At 37.2% G+C, this 13,654-nt stretch overlaps 1 protein-coding gene and 1 pseudogene across 3 annotated transcripts in view; one reads left to right on the top strand and one right to left on the bottom strand.

Annotated features, from left to right (window-relative positions):
- HORMAD2 (HORMA domain containing 2) overlaps positions 1–13,654 on the bottom strand; it is a 108,683-nt gene that overhangs the window by 34,580 nt on the left and 60,449 nt on the right. The gene's annotated exons all lie outside the window — the stretch shown is intronic.
- On the top strand, positions 5,125–6,182 carry LOC105522989 (annotated as a pseudogene).

The following is a 13,654-nucleotide window of genomic DNA, read 5'->3' as shown; positions in this document are numbered from 1 at the left end:
ATGCTTGACCTAAAACTTAAACAAATGTAGTATATTTGCCAATAATAGCACAAAGAAGGTGAGTAGGAGAAAAGCTGTTTGGGCAAGGAAATAGCTACAGATGATAAAGTACCAATTAAACAATAATTGTTGATCTTGTATCATTAATAGATGTAATACACATAAAAATAATACCAAAAAGGGAGAAAAGAGACTACATAAGGGTAACATTGCCATGTCTCACTGGAATTAAGCGAGTATAAACCTGAAACTGATTCTGATAAGTTAGGATGTGCATGATAAACCCTAGTGCAACTACTAAAGAAATTCAAAAAAATAGTGAAAAAAAATTAAATTAAAATGCTTCATTCACTCAGTGCAAGTAAGACAAGTCAAAGAGGAATAGAGGTACAATAAAAAGACATAAGACACATAGAAATAAAAAGTAAAATGACTGTCATAAACCAAATATATCAATAGTAACATTAAACATGAATGGATTAAACAAACCAATCAAAAGGCAGAGGTTGTAACTGGAGCTAATGAGGGGCATCTGGGGATAATAAAATGTTCAACCTGTCAAGAAAACAAAATAAATATAAATATATGCATCTAATGTTAGAACACAAAAAATATGAAGGAAAACTGATCAAGGAAGAAACAGACAATTCAGCAATAACAGCTTCTGACTTCAATACCTGAACTTCAGTAATGAATAGGACAATTAGGCAGAATATCTGAACAACAGTCTAAACTAACTAGACCTAACAGATATATATAGAACACTATACCCAGTAACAGCAGAATATACAGTCTTCTCAAGTGCACATGGAACATTCTCCAGCATAAACCAAATATTTACATTTTTTTGAGTCGAGGAGACAGGGTCTCACTCTGCTGCTCAAGCTGGAGAGAAGTGGAGTGATCACAACTCACTGTAACCTTTACCTCCCAGGCTCAAGCAATTCTCCCAGCTCAGCCTCTCAAGTAGATAGGACCACGGGCGCCATGCCATCACATCTGGCTGGTTTTTGTTTGTTGATTGGTTGGTTGTTGTTGTTGTTGTTGTTGTTGTTGTTTTGTAGAGACTGGGTCTCACTATGTTGCTCAGGCTAGTCTCTCCAACTCCTCACCTCAAGCCATTCTCCTGCCTCAGCCTCTCAAAGTGCTAGGATCACAGGTAAGAGCTATTGCACTTACCTGTAAATCATATGTTAAGGCACTGTAAGAGCTGTAAATCATATGTTAAGGCACAAAACAAACCTCAACAAATGTAAAAGGATAGAAATAATAAAAAGTATGTTCGGCTGGGTGCAGTGGCTCATGCTTGTAATCTCAGCACTTTGGAAGGCCAAGGCGGGCAGATCACAAGGTCAGGAGTTCGAGACCAGCCTGGCCAATATGGTGAAACCCTGTCTCTATTAAAAATACAAAAAAATTAGCCGGGCATGGTGGCACATGCCTGTAATCCCAGCTACTTGGGAGGCTGAGGCAGGAGAATTGCTTGAACTCAGGAGGCGGAAGTTACAGTGAGCTGAGATCACACCAAGGCACTCTAGCCTGAGTTACAGAACAAGACTCCATTTCAAAAAAAAAAAGGTATGTTCTCTGACCTCACTGGAATGAAACTAGAAACTAATGGGAAACTCAAATGTATGTGGAAGGGGGTGAGGGATAAAAGACTACAAATTGAGTGCAGTGTATACTGCTCAGGTGATGGGTGCATCAAAATCTCACAAATCATAACTAAAGAACTTACTCATGTAACTAAACACCATCTGTTTCCTGGTAACCTATGGAAATAAAAAAATTAAATTAAAAAAAGTATGTGGAAATTAAACAACATACTCCTAATAACCAATGGATCAAAGAATAAATCAAAAGGGAAATCAGACGTGACTCATGCCTGTAATCCCAGCACTTTGGGCGGCTGAGGCAGGTGGGTCACTTGAAGTCAGGAGTTTGAGACCAGCCTGGCCAACATGGTGAAACCCCATCTTTACCTAAAAATACAAAAATTAGCTGGGCATGTTGGTGGGTGCCTGTAATCCCAGCTACTCAGGAGGCTGAGGCAGGAGAATCACTTGAACCCAGGAGGCAGAGGTTGCAGTGAGCCAAGGTCATTCCACTGCACTCCAGCCTGGGTGACAGAGAGAGAGATACCATGTCAAAAAAAATAAAGGGGAAATCAGAAAATACTTCAAGATAAATGAAAAGGAAGATACAACATAACAAAACATAACACTGCTAAAACATTGCTTAGAGGAAAATTTACAACTGTAAATGCCTATATTAAGAAAGGAGATCTCAAATAATCTAACTTTCCACCTTAAGACACTGGAAAAAGTGCAAACTAAACCTAAAGCAAGCACAGGAAGGAAATAATAAAGATTAGTGTAGACATTTATGAAATGGAGAATTAAAAAATAGTGAAAATCAGTGAATCCAAAGGCTGATTCTTTGAAAGATCAACAAAACTGACAAACCTTTAGCCAGCTTGACCAAGTAAATAAAAGACTAAAATTACTAGAATCAGAAATAAAAGACCAGACATTACTGCTGACCTTACAGAAATAAAAAGCATTATAAAGGAATACTATGAACAATAATATGTCAATAAATTAGATAACTTAGATGAAATGGAAATTGCCTAAATTACACAAAATACCAAAACTGATTCAAGAAGAAATTGAAAATATGAATATATCTATAACAAGTGAAGACCTTGAATTAACAATTTTTAAAACTATCCACAAAAAGAAAAGCCCAGTCACAGATAGTGTCACCACTAAACTCTACCAAACATTTAAAGAATACCAACTCTTCACAAACTCTTCCAAAAAGTAGAAGATAAGTAAAAACTTTTCATATCATTTCTCTCATGCATGCTTTTTTTTTTTTTTTTTTGACAGAGTCTCACTTTGTTGTCCAGGCTGGAGTGCACTGGTGCTATCTCAGCTCACTGCAACCTCTGCTTCCCAGGGTCAAGCAATTCTTGTGCCTCAGCCTCCCGAGTAGTTGGGATTACAGGTGTGCACCACCGTGCAGGGCTAATTCAACTCATTTTTGTGAAGCCAGTGTTACCCTGACACCAAAACCAAAGGCAACACAAGAAAACTACAGATCAATATCTCTCATGCACTAGACACAAAAATCCTCAACAAAATACTAGCAAAACATCTAGCAATATAAATACACACACACACAGATACATGCACACACAGTGATAAAGAGGGGTCTATCTCAGGAATGTAAGCTTGGGTTAATATCTAAAAATCAGCTAATGTAATACATTATATCAAAAGAATACAAAGCAAAAATCACATGATCATTTCAAGAGATGCAGGAAAAGCATTTGACAAAATCCAACACCCTTCCATGATTAAAAAAGTTCAGCAAGCATATCAGTCAGGGTTCTCTAGAGAAACAGAACTAGTAGGATGAAAAAATATATATACATATATATGTAAAGAGAGAGAGAGAGACAGAGAGGTTATTTTTATATATATAGTAGAGAGAGAGACAGAGAGGATATATATATAGAGAGTGCAGTTATATATGTGTGTGTATATATATATATAATAAAATAAATAAAAACACATTTATTATAAAGAATTGGCTCATACAATTTTGGAGTCTGGCAAGTCTAAAATCTACAGTGTGAACCAACAGGCATGAGACCCTGGAAAGTTGATGATGCAGTTCCAGTCTGAAGGCCGACAGGCTAGGGACCCAGGAGAGTCAGTGGTGCAGATGAAGTCTGAAGGCAATCTGCTGGAGTATTCCCTCCTGCTCAGGCAGGTTAGTCTTTTTGTTCTATTCAGGCCTTCAACAGATTCAATGAGATCCACCCACATCATGGAGTGTTGGTTTTACTTTATTGAAAGCAATCTGCTTTACTTAAAGTTTACTGATTTAAATGTTAATTTCATCCAATAGCACCCTCCAAGTTGACACATAAAATTAACTACCCTACCAAGGTTGTAGAATACAAAATCAGTATACAAAATTCAACAGTATTTCTATATACCTGCAATGAATAATAAAAAGATGAAAATTTATTCCTAAGTATTTTATTCTTTTCATGCTATTGTGCAGTTCACATACTATTCACATACTATTGTGAATAGGATGAAAAGAATGCTTATGAATAAATTTAACAAAATAAATACAAAATTTATAATCTAAAAACCACAAAACATTGCTGAAAGAAATTTAAAAAATCCAAATACATGAAAATGGAATGGAAGACAATATTTATAAATTGTATATCTCATAAGGAATTTACCCAGAATATATAAAGAACCCTTACACCTCAGAAATAAAAGGACAAATGACAATTTTTAAAATGGGCAAAGGAGGCTGGATGCAGACGCTCATGCCTGTAATTCTTGCATTTTAGGGGGCCATCGTGAGAGGAATGCTTGACTCTAGGAGTTTGAGACCAGTCTAGGAAACATGGCGAGACCCCATCTCCACAAAAACATTTTAAAAATTAACCAGGCATGGCGGTACACACCTATGGTCCCAGCCTGTCTGTTGCCTATTAGGCAACATAGCAAGACTGTCTCAAAAAAAAAAAAATGGGCAAAAGATCTGAATAAACATTTCTCCAAGGAATATATAAATGGATAAGAAGCACATGAAAAGATGCTTGACATCATTAGTCATTAGAGAAATGCAAATAAAAACCACAATGAGGTACCACTTACTTTGCACCCACTAGGATGGCTAGAATCAAAAAGTGAGACAACACCAAGTGCTGGTAAGGATGTGGAGAAATTGGAACCCTCATACACCAATGTTGGGAATGTAAAATGGTACAGCCACTTTGGAAGAATTTTGGAGTTCTCCAAATGATTAAACACATATGACCCAGCAATTCCACTCTTAGGTATATACTCAAGAAAATTAAAAATAGATACTCAAAAAGAACTTATACACAAGTGTTTATAGCAGCATTATTCACAATAGCCAAAAGGTTGAAAGAACCCAAATGCCCATCACTAATATATGGAGAGACAAAACGTGGTGTATCCATACAATGGAGTATTATTAAGCCATAAAAAGGAATGAAGTAATGACACATGCCATACATGGATGAACTTTGAAAATATGATGCTGCCCTTTTGGCTGAAAAGTACCATGGTAGTTGGCAAGAACAAGCACTTTATGAAAGGTGGCAAAAGCAAGCCAAGAAGAAAGTGGTTGATCCATTTTCTTTCTTTCCTTCTTTCCCTCCTTCTTTTCTTTCTTTCATTATTTATTTATTTCTCTTCCTTTTTCCTATTTTCTGTCTCTTCCTTTCCTTACTTCCATCCTCCCTCCCTCCCTCCCTTCCTTCCTTCCTTCCTTCCTTCCTTGCTTCCTTCCTTCCTTCCTCCCTTCCTTTTTAGAAACAAGGTCTTGCTCTGTAGCCCAGGTTGGAGTGCAGTGGTGTGGTCAACAGCTCACTGCAGCCTCGACCTCCTGGGCTCAAACAGCTTGATCCATTTTCTAAGAAAGATTGGCATGATGTGAAAGCACCTGTTATGTTCAACATAATAACTATGGGAAAGACACTTGTCACCAGGACTCAAGGAATCAAAATTGCATCTGATAGCCTCAAGGATCATGTGTTTGAAGTGAGTTTGTCTGATGTACAGAATGATGAAGTTGCATTTAGAAAATTCAAGCTGATCCTGAAGATGTTCAGGGCAAAAATGCCTGACTAATGTCCATGGCATGGATCTTACCTGTGACAAAATGTGTTCCACGGTTAAAAAATAGCAGGCCATGATTTAAGTTCACACTGATGTCAAGACTACCGATGATTATTTACTTTGTCTGTTTTGTGTTGATTTTACTAAAAAATGCAACAATTATATATGGAAGACTTCATACAATTAACACTAACAGGTCTGCCAAATCCAGAAGATGATGGAAATCATGACCCAAGAGGTGCAGACAAATGACTTGAAAGAAGTGGTCGATAAATTGATTCCAGACAGCACTGGAAAAGACATAGAAAAGGCTTGACTATTTATCCTCTCCATGATGTCTTCATTAGGAAAGTAAAAATGAAGAAGCCCAAGTTTGAATCGGGAAAACTCATGTAGCTTCATGATGAAGGTAGTAGTTTTGAAAAAGCTACTAAGGATGAGAAAGGTGCTAAAGTTGAATGAGCTGATAGATATGAACCATCAGTCTAAGAATCTGTTTAACATTCAGACTTTTAATAGTGTCAAATTAAAAGCCCTATTGGGGGGGGGTGGGGGAAGAAATCATAATGTAAAATGAAGAGGTCAGTCACAAAATTCATCATATTATATGACTTCATTTATATGAAATATCCCATAATAGGCAAATCTGGAGACAGAAAATAGATTAATGGTTATTTAGGACTGGGGAGAGGAGAAATAAGACAGGGAGGTGAAAGCTAAAAAATATGGGTTTTTTTCAGGTGACGAAAATCTTCTAAAATTTTGACTGTAGTGATGGTTGCAAATCTCTGTGACTATACTAAATATCATTGAATTGTACATTTTAAATGGGTGAATTGCATGGTATATAAATTACATTTCAATAAAGCTATTAAAAACAGAAGAATGTACAAATAGAATCATACAGTATGTAGTCTTTTGATTCTGGCTTCTTTCACTTATTAGAATGCATTTGCAACTCATCCATGTTGTTGCATGTTTCAGTAGTTTGTTCCTTTTTGTCTTAAGTTTATCCATTCTCTAATTAAGAAATACCTAATTGTTTCCATACGTTGAAGATTATGAATAGAGTTGCTATAAACATTTGCATATATTTTTGTGTGTAAACATAGGCTGTCACTGCACTTGGTATAACAGCTGTTTCAAAGTCCTTATCTACTAATTTTATCATTGCTGAAATTTCTGGGCTTGCCTGTACTGACTGGTGTCCCGCAGGTTATGGATCAGTTTTCCTGCTGCTTTACATATCAAGAAACTTTTATTAGATTCTGAACAATAAGAATGTTACATTGTTGAATGTTTGAATTTTGTTATCTTTCTTAAACTGTTTTGGCAGGCAGATAAGCTTGATTCTTTTGAGGCATGTTTTTAAACTTCATTAGATTAAACCTGGAGGCTTTTACTAAAAGTTTGGTTTAGCTCTACTGCTAACATGTAACCTTTCTGGAGGCTCTATTGAATGTTTTGAGTGTTCAAGAACGGCTCTCCATTTGACTGGTCATTATGTGAACATCTCCCAGCCCTGTGAGAGCTCTGGGAATTGTTCAGTTGCCAGTTTTCTTTGTCCAGCCTTGTGGAGTTTTGACCCACACCTGAAAAGCTGAATATTAAATCAAAGACTCAAGGAACCCCTATGTTGATTTCTGGATCTCCTTCTCTGTATAGCTCCCTGCCCTCTGATATTCTGTCTCCAACTGCCTCAGATTCCTCATACTCCAATCTCTTTCTTCAACCCAGCAAGACTGCCGTGCTCTGCTTGGGTTGTCTCTCCCTGAACCAGTGGTCTGGAAAGTGCCTCCTAGCAGAAAGCTAGGGCAATTTTAAGACTTGTCTCACTTTTCTTCTGTCCAGGATCCTATTCCTGAGTGCCTGTTGTCTAATGTCCAAAAACAGTTGCTTCATATATTTTGCCCAGTTTTCTAGTTGTTTACAGCAAGAGGGTAACTCTTACATTACTCTTTCATGAGTGAAAGTGGAATCTGGTCATTCTAATATAGGGTTTTTACCTCTCTTCTGAGATTTTACACACTCTCCCCTACATGGGCGAATATATGATTTAACAGATTGAGTATGAGTTTTGGAGCCAGAGAGACCTAGATTGAAATGATGATTTTGAGGCTCTCTAGTTGGGCAACCCTGGACATGCTACTTAATGTCTTTGAACTTCTGTTTCTTCAGCTATAAAATATCATGCAAAGTTGTCGTTGGGATTAATTGGGTTCACATGTATACACAGCCTTTTGTGGGCACTTAATAAATGGTGGCTATTATTATTATATAATAAATAGCCATTTGTTTCTCTTTTTCTAATCAATTTTGAATCAGGGATTTGGCCTATTCATCTTTGTGTACACTACCCTCCTATGATGACTCAAGCATAGTAGGCCTCAATATAAATTTATTGACTGAATAAATGCTGATAACTTATTGTTGATTAGAATATAGTAGAACATACTTTTTTTTTTTTTTTTGGTGACAGAGCCTTGTCACCCAGGCTGGAGTCGCAATGGTGACAGCCTGTCGCCCAGGCTGGAGTGCAATGGTGCGACCTCAACTCACTGCAACCTTTGCCTCCTGGGTTCAAGCGATTCTCCTGCCTCAGCCTACCGAGTAGTTGGGATTACAAGCATCCATCACAATGCCTGGCTAATTTTTTGTATTTTTGGTGTAGACAGGGTTTCACCATGTTGGCCAGGCTTGTCTTGAACTCCTGACCTCAGGTGATCACCCGCCTTGGCCTCCCAGAGTGCTGGGATTACAGGTGTGAGCCACCGCACCCAGCCCCAGTAGAACATTCTTTTAAACCTTCTTCACAATGAGCTTCATGTAGCCTTGTTTAAATGTCAAAATGATACCCTTAGTGATAAAGTTTGTTTGTTCCAACTTTGGATGGTTGGATGGATGCTCAAGTCCCTTATATAAAATGGCACAGTATTGGCATATAATATGCACATCCTATGTACATATTCCCATATATATTAAATCATCTCTAGATTATTTATAATATTCAATACAACATAAATGCTACATAAATAGTTACACTGTATTATTTAGGGAATCATGGGGGACAAGAAAAAAAAGTCTGTACGTGTTCAGTACAGACCCAACCATTTTTTTTTTTAACAGTTTAAACCCACAGTTGGCTGAATCCACTAATGCAAAACCCACAGATACAAAGAGCCAATTGCAAACCACCATGGCATGTGTATACCTATGTAACAAACCTGCATGTTCTGCACATTTTTCCCAGAACTTAAAGTATAATATAAATAAATATTACACACACACACACACACACACACACACGCACATACATATACACGCAAAGGGCCAACTGTGTTTCTAACTTTTCTTTACCATTGTCAGAAGGACTGGTCTTCTAAAGTCTTAGCTCTCAATTTTGAGATCCTAATATAAATGCTAAAAGAATTATTCCTCTTATGATGCTTAGATTTGTTACAAGCATAATCTCATGTGTGTACCAACAGACAATGTAGCATCAAATAGAAAACTTTAACACACATAATGGTATCAGAAAAATCAGCCAACTGAATATAGTTACAGGAAATTGGGTAACATTATCATTACACTTTTTTCCAATGTGCAGTTGAATAAAATTTCAATAAAGTCACTTTGAAAAAAATCTGAGCTTAAATGCAACCTAATATTTCATTGATTTTGCTGTAATAATAGCATTGTATTATTACAGGCATCTCTTTTTTTTTTTTTGAGACAGAGCCTCGCTTGATCGCCCAGGCTGGAGTGCAGTGGTGTGATCTTGGCTCACTGCAAGCTCTGCCTCCCGGGTTCACGCCATTCTCCTGCCTCAGCCTCCCAAGTAGCTGGGACTACAGGCGCCCACCACCACGCCCGGCTAATTTTTTGTATTTTCGGTAGAGACAGGGCTTCACCGTGTTAGCCAGGATGGTCTCAATCTCCTGACCTCATGATCCACCAGCCTCGGCCTCCCAAAGTGCTGGGATTACAGGCATGAGCCACTGTGCCCGGCCCAGGCATCTCTTTTTTAACCAAACAATATTCTGCCTTACTCTTTTTTAAACAAAATTTATTTATTTTAATGCTAGGACTTAGTAATTGTAACATCCAAAGCATTTCTACCTAAGATTACTCACTATGCTTGACTTTTTTTCTGCTATAATACATATCAGTATACTTTTTTAATATAAGTGAAACATATACAGATAATCGGTGTGGCTCTTCCACTCACAAAAGGAAGGAAGTAATTCTCTAATATGTTATAGAATGATTCAGACAAAAGAAGAAATGACTTATATGACTGATGGGAAAGTCAACCAACATTCATTCCTCTTTGCACAGTTAATAGAGGATAGCAATTACATTCTGGACTGCAAAACAGAACAATTAATTGAAAAGAATTTTCTATTTGACAAAAGGAAACAATGAAAAGGACTATAGTCTCATGATGAAGAAAGAATGATGTGTGTGTGTGGTTTTTTTGTTTTGTTTTGTTTTGTTTTGTTTTGTTCGAGATGGAGTCTCCCTTGGTCTCCCAGGTTGGTGTGCAGTAGCGTGATCTTGGCTCACTGCAACCTCTGCCTCCCGGGTTCAAGTGATTCTTGTGTTGGCTAATTTTTGTATTTTTAGTAGAGACAGGGTTTCACCATGTTGGCCAGGCTCGTCTTGAACTCCTGACCTCAGGTGATCCTCCTGCCTTGGCCTCCCAAACTGCTGGGATTACAGACATGAGCCATTGCACCTGGCCTGATATGTGTGTTTTTTAAGGCTGAATATTTTCTGTAAATAATGTGCTTCTTCCAGTGCTTTCAATAATCAATCCCACTTCCAAGAATCTGAGATATTATTGCCAACACTATGTTGTATCAAAGAAGGCATATATGCTTCAGGAGATGTGATGCTATGAAAATCATCAGACTATACCTCAAAAAATGCAAAATTTCAGTTCAGAGTTTAGTGGAAAACAATAGGTTTTGAATGAAAAGGTCTTGTTTTAATCTATCTGGAATACAAAGCAATTCTAAGGAATTCAGAAAACTATCTTTCTAGTCCACACTTAAATGCCGCCATTTACCTTGGAAACAATGTACTTTACATTCTAATTTCTTAAAAATAAATCATTTGCTTTTTATTTAAGTGTGCTGGCACAAAAGAGTGAGAAATGAGCTTCATGGAGGGAAAGAACACATGAGGTAAACGACATATTGTTATAATTTGCGGATCCTTTTGTGGAATTCATAAAAAAGAAAAAAGCTATCTTAAAACATTATTTTTAAATCGAAATAAGTTGCAGAAATCTAGGCAAAATGCAAATCATTTTTATTACACTTAGAAAATAGTGTAATAGAGTGTGTATGTTTGGGATATGCTTAAAAAGCAAACCATTCATTGTAACTAAATCAAATGATAAACTATCAAATAAACTTTAAAAATACTAGAGGCTTTTATAAGAAAACAGTATTCTCTGCCTTTAGCTCATCCTCAAAAAAAAACATCATTTATATGAATTATTTATGCTTCAGTGAAATTAATATGTCACAGATGAAAAAAATACCATTCTGGATCAAGATTTCTAGTTACAAAAGAAAGGCCTAGAAAAAAGCCTGCAGAGAGTGTCTAGCAACTGTATTTGGAGGTATAAAGACACATAAGTACTTCAGAAAATTAGAAATTTATAGTAGACCCCTGCCTAAAAATACGGTTAAAATATTAATTCTCAAAGAACTGTAATGACTTAATAAACTAGATTTAATCCTCAAAATAGATTTGGGCCAACATTAGCCCTCCATCTTTTTATCACTGTCTGTGTAAGTAATTACTAGAGTTTTTTAAGGAGACTGGGTTAACTATCTCTACTAGAAAGAAGTACTTTTCCTTCAGCATTTAAACAGCATAAGTTTAAGTAAGATTCTACAACAAATTACAGAACATATGTTGATTAGCACCATACAGGTCAGTTCTTTGAAGAAACCTGTCTAAGGGTCTTTAGGGGAAGTTGTCTTCAGTGTGTATGTCTACGGCTATCTGTCCAGTTGACTATGACAGGGAAAAAAAAACAACTTCCCAGAGTTATGTGAAGTGCCTTTGTGTTTGTGTAGCCTTACTAGCTACAGCTTAGGCCTAAAACACCCCTATTAGGAAGGCAGACCTGGCCAGGCATGTTGGCTTTTGCCTGTAATCCCAGCACTTTGGAAGGCGGAGGCAGAGGTGGGTGGGTTGCTTGACCTCAGGAGTTGGAGACCAGCCTGGGCAACATGGCGAGACCCTGTCTCTATAAAACATATAAAAATTAGCTAGACATGGTGGCACGCACGCATAGTCCCAGTTACTTGGGTGGCTGAGGTGGGAGAGTGGCTCAATCCCAGGAGGCAGAGATTGCAGTGAGCTGAGATCACGCCACTGCACTCCAGCCTGGGTGACAGAGTATGACCCTGTCTCATAAAAAAAAAGAAAAAAGAAAAAAGAATGGAGACCTGAAAAAAAAAAGAAAAAAGAAAAAAGAATGGAGACCTGTCCTGAAAATGTTGTGGGGAGCAGATTAAATGATAAGGACACAGGTAGGACGGGGTTTTTCAGACAGGCTTACTGAACCCTGTATTGTCCTGGGATTCCTTGGACAATTCCATGTTCTATTTTTCAAGTAGAGTTAGGTTTTTAGAGTTCTTATAATTTAAGAATTCTTAAGTTTCAAGCATGTGTGCTTTTATCAATTCTGAATCCATTGCCAAATTATAATCTCACTTTCACATTATTCCTTGGATCTTAACAATCACACCAGAAAGTGAATAGTACAATTATTGAATAATTTCAACTATTAGTAGAAACTCTGTTATATTTGCCTTTCTGTGACTGGAATAAGGAATAACCTGAAAAAGAAAATTGTATTAAAATCTTTCTATTTTCAACAGTCTCACAACAATATAATTGTGTTAAATCCTGTCTTTACTATAGATCATTGGTAGAAAAGCAGTGTAAGCCGTTGGATCAAAATTTTATAAATTTTCTATTTTAATTTTAAATAAAACTTAAATTATAAATTATTTTTAAAGTTTTAAAAAATATTTGAGTTAGAGACTACCAAGAGTAAAGAAATTTCAGCAAAGCCCTGTAGGATACAGGAAAGGTGTGGAACATTCAGTATTATAATTCTAAGTCACAGAGACAGAATTTCTGATGCTACCATACTGGACTTTCCAACTTGCCTGGAATGTCCTCTGCCGTGATCACTGCCAATTAAAATATGATTCATCCACAAAATCACCAAATCAAGCTAGGCATGGTGACACATGCCTATAATCTCAGGTATGTGGAAGGCTGAAGTGGGAGGATTGCTTGAGCCCAGGAGTTCAAGACCAGCCTGGACAACATAGTGAGACTGCATCTCAAAAAAAAAAAAAAAAAAAAAAATCACCAACTTAATGAAACTTTCCCACACAGTGCCAATTTATCCTTTTTTCTGTAACCTTAGTACTTTGGAGTTCAACTGCCTGGGTTTGAATTCTGCCCCTGTTACATATTCACTATGTATGGAGTCTTGGGCTAGTTTCTCTGGCTCAGTTTCCTCATTTGTAAAATGAAGATAACAATAGTATCTACCTTATAAAATAGCTAGGAAGATTGAAAATGATAATATATGTAAAGCTCTGAGACTGCTCAAAATTGTTAATATTATTTCTATCATTCATACACTCTCTAGTATTATCTTTTTATGACATTGTGTAGAGGTTATCTCTTCAGCCACAATTCTAAAGGGCACAGGCTATATCTTATATGTCTTTGTTTTCCTCACAGTGCTTAGCAGTTAGGCATTATTCTCTTTTTTTTTTTTTGAGATGGAGTTTCGCTCTGTCGCTCAGGCTGGAGCGCAGTGGCGCAATATTGGCTCACTGCAAGCTCCGCCTCCCGGGTTTTCGCCATTCTCCTGCCTCAGCCTCCTGAGTAGCTGGGACTACAGGCACCCCCCACCACGCCCAGCT

This window comes from Colobus angolensis, unplaced genomic scaffold, assembly GCF_000951035.1.
Source record: "Colobus angolensis palliatus isolate OR3802 unplaced genomic scaffold, Cang.pa_1.0 Scaffold448, whole genome shotgun sequence".
NCBI lineage: Eukaryota > Metazoa > Chordata > Mammalia > Primates > Cercopithecidae > Colobus > Colobus angolensis.
Note: the sequence above shows the minus strand (reverse complement) of the source record. Positions and strands in the feature narration are given on the sequence as shown.